The sequence below is a fragment of the Fukomys damarensis genome, unplaced genomic scaffold, assembly GCF_012274545.1.
Source record: "Fukomys damarensis isolate Sample0158 unplaced genomic scaffold, DMR_v1.0_HiC HiC_scaffold_30, whole genome shotgun sequence".
Taxonomy (NCBI): Eukaryota; Metazoa; Chordata; class Mammalia; order Rodentia; family Bathyergidae; genus Fukomys; species Fukomys damarensis.
Window position 1 is genome coordinate 33649269 of NW_022900942.1, and position 10020 is coordinate 33659288.

Consider the following 10020-nt stretch of genomic DNA (forward strand, 5'->3'; position numbering starts at 1 on the left):
TGCAGCCCTGGTGATAATGAGGTGCACAGTGACAGAACACATGAGAAGGTAGGTTGTATGCAGCTCAGTCTGTCACTCTACGGGCATCTTTGGCAGGTAGTGGCAGGCAGATGGCAGAACTGACAATGGAAGCCAAGGCACAGATCCATAGGAAGCCCTGGAACTCAGATCCACACTAAGCCAGAAACATAGGTCAAGCATTTCTTTGTCTCTGGTTGCCACAAAGAACCTGGGCAACAAGGGCCTAATTACTCACAATTCAATAAAATAATCTCACAAGAGATTGATATAGTTTGTCTTATCAAATCAAGGTTCAGGCCAGGGCATTATAGTTTAGATGACAGTCACTTCACACAAAAGATTACCATCACCATTTCTGATTGTAAACAAATTATTTGGAAAGGCACTATAATGATTTGGTGAACAATTTGTTCACCTTATTTTAAATTAGTAAGAAATTTTGTTATACATATATTTAGACTTTTATTATACAAAACATATTAATGCCTCATTAATGCTCCACATTTTGAGTAATACTTTTGAGTGTACGTATACATACTGTATATTTGCACACACACACACACAAGCATTTAGGAGGGAGATCATGGAGATTGGTGTTTAATTTCTTTCTTTCTCTCTGCCTTGGGAGGGGAAGCTACTGGGGACCAAACCTAGGAGTGTTATATCCCCAGCTCTTTTTGAATTTTTATTTTGAGACAAGGAAGTTGCCCAGGCCTGTCTCGATTTTGTGATTCTCCTACCTCAGCCTCCCAAGTAGATAGGACTATAAGAATGTGCCCCCACATCCGACAGACAGTATGTTTAATTTTTTTATGCTCAGTTTTATGTTAGAGAAAGTTGGATTTAGATCATATTTCAGTTTATATTTTAGTATAGAGAGATTGTTGGTTTGACCTCAATTAAAAAGATTGGTTGGGCCTCCTATGGCTGATTTTAAACTCAAAGGGGGAATAGTGCTTATTTCTTTTAACTGAGGAAAGTATCTATCTATTCATCAATAACACACATAGTCCTTAGTCTTTTAAGCATCTTAATAAATGTTTGAAAAATCCTGGTGATATACACAAAATCTCAGTTACCAAGACGAGTAGAACACCTTGACTAGGACTAAGAGCCTCCAAAGTCAGACTTAAATACAATTCACCACCCAGTAATCTGCAAATACACAGTTTCACTTTATTCTAATCAAACTCTTCTACTCACTATCTTCAAAATATGTTTCATTTCATGTGCTTTCTTAGCTCTTTCCTTTATCTTTCTATGTACCACTTTCTGTATTGTGTTCCAAACAAGGTTGCTTCCCCCACTCCCTTCAGTTTTTCCAAATCCTGCCCAAGATCCAAAAACTGTTCCAACTGTACATCCTCCATGGTCTTCCCGCATGGCCTCTTCAATACATCCTTTTCCACCTGAGTTCAGGTAGCCTATACCATACCCTCACTTTACAACTATCATACGATGTTGAGATGTTTTCTATCTGTTGTGTTTTTCTGCTGCTATTCTTTTGCCTGCACTATTGCTCTAAGCTTTTTAGGTGCATGTGCCTTCCATATCTGTGCAGACTATAAATTTCTGAGGACAGGGATGTGCCTTGTTACCTACGAAGTCAACAGCATCACTAGGTTAAGACCCTGCCCAGAGAAGCTCTTTGTTGGATTTCTCTTGCAAGGCTTCCTTGCTGTTTTAAGGACCCCCTCTGTCAGCAGCTTTTCAGGCCATCTTTCCCAGTCAATCCCTTCATACGGCGCTCAGCTTTCTCCCACATGAAATGTCTTTCTTCTCATTCATAACCTTTTTAGTAGGAAATATGTGAGCAACTTCATTTAAAAATAAATTCAATGTAGCCCTGTTCAGACAGGCAAAGATAGTCACATTTGGTTAAAATACACTTGGAAAATCATTACCGAGGGTCAAAGATTCTGCATTATAAATTCTGTTAGATAGAGTGAGCATTTTGAGAATAAAAAGCACTCCCAAAAGTGATACCTTTTAATTCAAGATTCTTTTTTGGACTACATCTCATAGGCAAGATTCAATCTATAGCAAAGACACCTTAACTTTAAAAACAGTTTAGCAAATCATTCCCAAAGATTCTCAGACTCACTGGTATAGTTCAGGAATTCATGACAGCTTTAATCTGCTTTGGGGCACATAACTAACTTTCTCTGGAATGCAAATTTCTCTTTCAGACTTCTTTTAATGTAAAGAGATTCAGGAAAAGGATGATTGGGAATCAGTGGTTCTCTATATAAGACCCACTGAGGGTTGATACAGAAAAGGGAAAGTATGCTTCATTAAAACCGGAATCCTTTGTGTGATTTTGCAGAACATAGTATCTCTCCCAAATGAGATGGTAAGAAATTAGCATAATGACAATTTCTCCATTTGTTCCTATTTATATCATCTCTCTACTGAATACCTTAATGCTGTCCCTACCTCATAGGGTCCTTGGGTCAATCCCAGGAGAGGAAATAGTATCAGCAGTATCAGGGAATAAGCTCATACACAGACTTCAGTGACCAAACTCTGTTGCTGTGAAATTATCCTAGTTTGCAACTCACACTTTCCCTTGAATTACAATTCAGGTTTCCTTGAAAGTTTATCTCTCCAGAAAACTCCCTCAATGCCAATGTAAATTTTGTTCCAAACCCCAAATTAAATAACATCCTAGTGCAACTCAGATGTCATAAAAGTAGATAAAAGGGAACCTGAGTTAATGCAAGACATCGTTTCTCCTTGGAGGAAAATACAGTTTGATTTTTCTTTCAACTCAGAGATATTTGAGACTCAGTTCTTACTCAATTCTAAGATGTGTAGCCTAGAGATTTTCAAGAATTGAAGAAAAACAATCCACAAAACAAAGAGAAAATATATATTTAAAATGGTAAACATTGACTTGAGGACCTGTGAGTATGCAGCACCATCTGACTGTTGTTCATTCCTGTATAACAATCCATCCCAAAACATAGTACCTTAAAAACAACAATCCTTTTGTTTTCTCCTGGGTCTATGGTTCAGCAGCATGGAGCTGGGCTTAGCTGGGTGGATCTTTTGTTGGTCTCACTTGAGGTCACTCATGTGGTTGAAGTAACCTGGCAGCTCAACCACAGTTAGAGAATCTAATGTGATCTCCTCAGTGAATCTGATGGTCGGCTCAGGTTACACGGCCTCAGCGGCTGACCTGGGCTTCCCACATGGCAAAGGATTTCTAAGAGAATGTGATCAGAAGCTCAGGCCCAGCCCCAGGCCCAGGCCAATGTCCCTTCCACTGGTCAAAACAGCCACAAAGCCAGCACCCATTTGAGGCTAGAGAGATAAACTCCATTCACTATAGGAGAAACTTCAAAGAACAAATGCTTTTTATTAAAAATCAACTGCACCATTTAATTTCCAAAACACAGAGGGAGAGGGTACTAAATACTCTGAGCTCAGTAGAATTTTCTTCATTTAGTTCCTTCACTTTAAAAAGTACATTTATTTGGAAATGATTATAAGACCACAAGCATTAAAAAGACTTGAAGATGCCAGACATGATACGGAACACCTCTAATCCCAGCACTCAGGAGGCTGAGACAGGAGAATTTCTGCAAGTTCAAAGCCAACCTGGGCTACATAGTAAATTCAAGACCAGCCTAAACTACCTAGAGAGACTAAAAAAAAGGGGGGGGGCAGGGATTTAGCTCAGTGGTTCCCTTTCCTGCCTCGAAAGCACAAGGACCCAAGTTCAATCCCTGGTACACCCTCCAAAAAAAAAAGACTTAAAATATAGTCAATATGGAATCAAAAATGAAAGATCCAACAGTTGTAAACAATATGTGTTTGTATAACTATATGACTCATGGTATAAATCTGTACCTAGATGAGCAACATGATTAGATTATCTTGGATCTTCACCATTAAAACAACCTGGAAATTTTTTGCATTCATTCCCAAGATTCATCTCAGATGTACTAAATAAAAATTTCCCAGACCAGCGTGTTTCTTTTCTTTTTCTTTTTTAACTTTTTACAGTGGAAATTGTCTATGATATTCAAAGTAGAATAGTGTCATGAATTTACAATACAATATTCATTACCCTCCTTCAACGGGTGACAACGTTTTTCCAATCTTCTTTCATTTTTTAATTTTCCACACTCTTTTTACTTCGTAGTACATTAAAGCAAATTTCAGACAGTATTCTATTTTACATGATGTGTGCTTTTATTAAGGACTTCCCTGATGATTGACGATCATAGGTGACTATGACAGAAGCAGTTGGCAGTCACCGTAGTTTCTGGGCTCTTCTAAATTCCAGATCTTTTTACACGTGGGTCAGGTCCATGGATCATGTTCTGAACAATACCTATAGGAAGATAATTGGTGCCCTTCTCGGTTGAGGCATGAAGAGCTAAGTGCCTGCTCCATCCCTGTGTTTCTGCCTCAGTGATCTTGGAAGTCGATGTCTTTGGGGGCACAGCTATAAGAGGAAGAGAGGCTGCTGGTTCACAACAAGCTTTACGTGATTGAGAAGTAAACTCATCTTCAGTTACAAAAACTGATCACTGCTATCCAGAAATCAACCAATAACCAATGCTGGTAGGTCTTAGGGGGAAAGGAACCCTTCTCTACTATTGGTGGGAGTGTAGACTGGTGCAACCACTGTGGAAATTAGTGCAGAGATTTCTCAAAAAATTAAAAGTAGAGGTTCCATTTGACCCAGCTCTTCATCTTCTTGGTATCTTCCTGAAAGAATTAAGAGCATCATACCACAGTGATATATGTATACCCATGTTTATAGTGGCACAGTTTGTAATAGCTAAATTTTGGAAACAGCCCAAATGCCCATTAACTGACGAGTGGATAAAGATGATGTGGATTTTTTATACAGTGGAGTACTACTCAGCCATAAAGAGGGATGAGCTTCAGACGTTTATAGCTAAATGGATGGACCCTGAGATTATACTCTTAAGTGAAATAAATCAGGCACACGTGTTTAAATACCATATTGTTTCTCTGATGTGAGAAACCAAAAGTAGAAATAAGGACTAAGATATGTAAGAGATTTTGGGAAATGGGAAGAAAATGTTCAAATGGGAAAGAGAACAAGGGAAGAGGGAGGGAGAAAGGAAGGAAGGGACAAGAAAAAAGTGGAAATAGAAGAAAAATGGAAACAGAGTTTTTGTACATAGAGAGGAGAGTGGGCTCAAGGGGAGAATGGGATAAAATAAAATTTTTAAAAAGTAAAAATAAAAATTTTAAACATTGAGTTTATATTTTGACCACAGCATATTTTTAAACATCTAGTAAAAATGGGGCCCTATTTATTACTGTCTTTGAAGCAAAAGGAAAATCAGCAAAATTCTTCAAGCCTCATTGTCTCTACCTTATAAAGTTATCATGAGAGAAATAGTGGGGGCAGAATAAATAATTTCCAACATTAAAAATTCTTATAAATTGTGGCAGTTTGTTAGACTATTGTTCAGACTCTCAAAATCCACTTCCTACCATCAATAATTGGAAAAGCTTATAAGGACTGTATACAATTTGGTAGGCAGAAAAGTTTTATTTACACACCTATAATGTTAGTGTTTTGTAAATTACTGATGCTGGGATAGTTCCACCGCCTGCTTTAAGTACAAGGTCCCAAGTTTAATCCCCAGTATCAAAAAAAAAAAAATTACCGATGCTGGGGTTGCTTGTGTGTATAGGTGCATCTATCAGGAGGATATAGAGAAAAGATAGTCTTCTGCTGAGTTACCAACCCCTGCCACTCTGGAATATAGTCCTAGGTGCTGGGAAGGGTAAAGGTAACCACCCACAAAACATCCTGTGCATTTACCTTAATAGATCAGTATTTCCAACTCCACCTACATATTTAGTGGGGAAAACAACTACACCATTTAAAACAGAACATTTTGACAATGGAAGGAGTCTTAACAAGTATCCCAAATGACAGGCCTAACTGGAAATCTGGGAAATACGCTTGCCCTATATGCTAATTGTGAATGGGAGACAGGGTAGAAGGGAAGTAGTAGGTTCTACAATTTATCAAGAGATGGATCTTGTACCTAAACTTTTATTGAGAAGAATAGAGAAAGAGGAAGTGAAAGAGTGAAAAGAAAAGAAAAAAGAAAATAGGGAAGAAGGAAAGGAAGAAGGGGCAAGAGGAAAGGGAAGTGAAGAAAACTGAAAGGATACAAAAAGGAAAAGAGAAAAGAATATAAAAGCACTTGCTGCTCTCCATCTGTTATGGCATTAAACCGGGAAACAGGTTTATTTACCCAAATTGAAGGGCCTTTGGTGATAGCAAACCATACCCTTGAAGGTCAAAGGACTGTGCTCACAGGAAGTACATGCAATGCCTGACCACTATGCCTGGGTCTCTCTGAGAGGTAGACAGGTTTGAAAAAGACAATCCAATAGCCAGAAAGAGAACATGCTGGAGGCTTTGATGGCCAGGCTAAGAATTTGACTTTAATCCTTGAGTCCAGCTCATCAGAGCAGCTCTGTCCCTTGCTCACAGATTGTGAGCCAGAGGATGCGAGAATCCACAGAATAAATTAGTTGCATATTTCTTTTTTGTTTTGTTTTTTGTTTGTTTGTTTGTTTTGTGATTTTTTCGTTTTTCTTTTGTAACAGGGATTGAACGCGGGTCCTTGCACTTGCAAGGCAGGCCACTGAACAGCTGAGCTAAATCCCTGGCGCATTAGTTGCATATTTCTATTGGGTCAAATTTTTTAAAAAGTGATGGTAAGGTTTACAGAGAATTAAAATTTTAACTATGACTTAACACAAGCAGAAATATTTGTTATGTGTTTTAAAAACAAAACCCAAAGATTCTTAAAATGTTTAAATTTGTTTTAAACAAATAAATACATTTTGTTTCACAAAATTAATCTATTTGAGTTATAGCATTGAACCAGGGAATTTTGCATTTACTTTACTCCAGAGAGGAGTGACAGGTTTGGTGACAGGTTTGAGAAGGCCATCAGAGCAAGAGAACATCAGCAAAAAAAGGAACCACCAAGGACTCTGGACCCAAAGGATCTCTTAGGAGAATTGCTCTATGAATCAGCTTTCTGGTTGATGGGACAAAATAGACAACACACACAATTTAGAGGTCTAACTTGGATCACAGTATCCCAGTTGCAGTCCTTGTCACTTGGTGCAAAAGCAGGAAAGTTATAGTGAAAGCAAGATGCTCACAGCATGGCCACAGTTGTGCTTAATTATCACTTCCTGTGTCACTCACAGGGTAGGTAAAGTGCAGAGTAGTTTAAGTAGATGGCAGCATACAAGTTCACAAAAGTGCAGACAGGAAGTATAGGTACCTGGCTTCTGAGTTTAAACAGGGGATACTTCAAACTTTGCTCCTACTAGCCCCAAAAGCGGCCATGGGTCATTGCTCTCCTAACTTCATAGTGCTGTATGACTTTCCCCTTGAAGTACAACATGCTATACACAGCCTGAGAAACAAAAGGCACTCGTTCATGCCTGTGGGGTGGGATTGGACGGGATGAGATGGGAGGACAGAAGTGGCAGGACTATATCAATAAATTATGTAAGAAAGAAAATTCACAGAAAATTTCTGGCTAGTCCTGACTAAGACAGCATGCAAATTAATTTGAAATGCTCTGTATTCTCTGTTTTAAATGAGATTTTAAATATTCTTACATATACATAGAAAAGATAAGTATATGAGGTAACTGATAGGTTAATTAGCTTAATTTAATCATTTCACAATGTAAATATGTATCAAAATAGTACACTGTACTCCACAAATATAGAGAATTATTTATTTGCCAATTAAAATAAATTAAAAAGTAAAACATTTCACATCATCTTTTTAAAAAGAACGTATTTTCATTTACACGTGGAAGAAAAAAATAAAGATTCTCAGTTATACTGGAACTTAAAAGTATTCTAGTAGGTGAAAAAATTAATGGGAAGATGTAAGAAAATGTGTGTAAAGAAAGAATGTAAATAAACTTTTATTATTTAAATAATTAAAATATATAAGTAACAACTCAAAATATATATGTAGACATCATCTTTATCATTTAATGTATCTAATAATATGGAATAATACTTGCAAAAGATTCAGAGCAGGAAAAGGGAACAAAGAGCAAAAAAATGAGGAAACTTCTTATTCAGTCCAGGGTGAAGACATTGTTAGTGAAACGCATAAGACACTGACAGGGTGAAATGAGTGCACACGTTACTGCCAGGGAATAGTGGCAACTGGCAGGAGAAACAAAACAATATATTTTTCTCACCTTTTACAAAAGTAAGAATAACTAACAAAAATTCTTTCTCTTTCCAATAGATGACAGCAAAATAGAAAAATAAGTAAGCACAGAAAATATACTGCTACTCAGAAATATCCTGTCAATATATTAATAACTATAATAAATAAATTAAACTTAGTGACAAAAAAAGGAGATTGTATGACTTGACTTTTTTGGATGCAGCATTGTTAGAGAAGATTTTAAAAAGGAGAGTACAGAGAATTTAAAAAAGAAAAGAGTTTTTTTATAGATATATAAGATCTTTTACATGAAGCAAACAAAAAAACCAAAATATCTGAGTGGCAATGTCTAAAATAATAACACTAATATAATTCAGTACAAGCTTTCAAATGATAAAGAAAGGAAAAGTATTATAGGAAAATATGGCAAGCTTAGAACGATACGTTCCTGCTGGGGATTTAGCTCAGTGGTGCCACCACCTGCCTCGCAAGCTCAAGGTCCCGAGTTAAACACCTGGTACCAAAAAAAAAAAAAAAAACAATATGTGCCAATAATGTAATTTTATATTATATCATGTCACAATGGACAGAATTATAAAAGAAAATGCCTCAGTTTATGGTACGTTGAAGATGCAAATTTTAGCACACCCAGGTCCAAAATAGATTAATTAGACTGAAAAGGAATAAGAATAGATATTTCAACAGTAACTTCACAAAAATACAAAATACGATCCTTCTAGAATACCTATGAAAGATTGCTTTTAAAATCAAGTATAGAACAAAGAAAAGTTTAATTAATTTTAAACAATACCATGAGACAGACTATGTTCTCAGATTATTTTGCAAGAAAATATTAGAAACAAATAGCAAAATATAGCCACACTATTCCAATGTATGGAAAATAATTATTTTAGATACACTATTAGATAAAATGAATATTGTAAAGGGATTGCGAAAAACTCAGAAGAGAATGCCAGGCATTTGATAAAGAGCAATGAAACTAATCTAAGATAAAATAAGAGTGGAATTAGTAAGAATAAAAGGGGAAAACATTGAAAGAGAACCCAAAGCAATGATGCTGATTTTAAAAGGGAGTTCCTCCTGTGAAAAAAGTTTGATAACACAGACACATTACTGGAAAGGCTAATAGATGATAGAAATGACTAAAGTATAGAAAAAATAGATATCAGATATCAGAAGTATTTCTACATCTGTAGAAGTAATAAAATGTATAAGGACATGATACAAGGGTTGTATGTAAATGCCAATGTAAAATGCACAAATCAGCACAGAAAGGACAAGAATATTTGGAAAGGATATGTGCTATTCCTCTTTCTATTACTGTAACAAATACCTGAAGTGCTCTACTTACAAAGCTCAGGGGTAGGGGTCCCAGTATGATCAGGTGAACCTATTACTTTTAGACTCTGGAGGAAGCTCCAGATATTCACCATTTAGCTAGGAAGCAAGAGAGGGAAGATGGCAGGAAGAGAGAGACCAGGATCCTACTGTCTCCTTCAAGGGCATGTCCCCATCCTTCCACTTGACCCTCCTCCTAAAGGTTCTAAAACCTCTCAATAACACCATGTTGGAGACCAACCCTTTACCACATGAGCCACTGAGGGACACTTTAAGATCCAAACTACAGCAGGGTAATAATGATTTTAAAAATAGTGAGAAAGAGTATTAATCCTTCTCTCCTCAATACAAAAACCAGAAAACAATTAGATTCATTCATAGGAAAATGAATACATATTGAGGATACTCCTAAG

At 36.7% G+C, this 10020-nt stretch overlaps 1 long non-coding RNA gene across 2 annotated transcripts in view; it reads right to left on the reverse strand.

Annotated features, from left to right (window-relative positions):
• Positions 1–4219: 4219 nt before the first annotated feature.
• Positions 4220–10020, reverse strand: part of LOC104860506 — a 63918-nt gene continuing 58117 nt past the window's right edge. For both annotated transcript variants that reach the window (XR_779715.3, XR_779716.1), the window contains one exon: positions 4220–4477. This is a non-coding gene — a long non-coding RNA (uncharacterized LOC104860506). The remainder of the gene's footprint in view (positions 4478–10020) is intronic.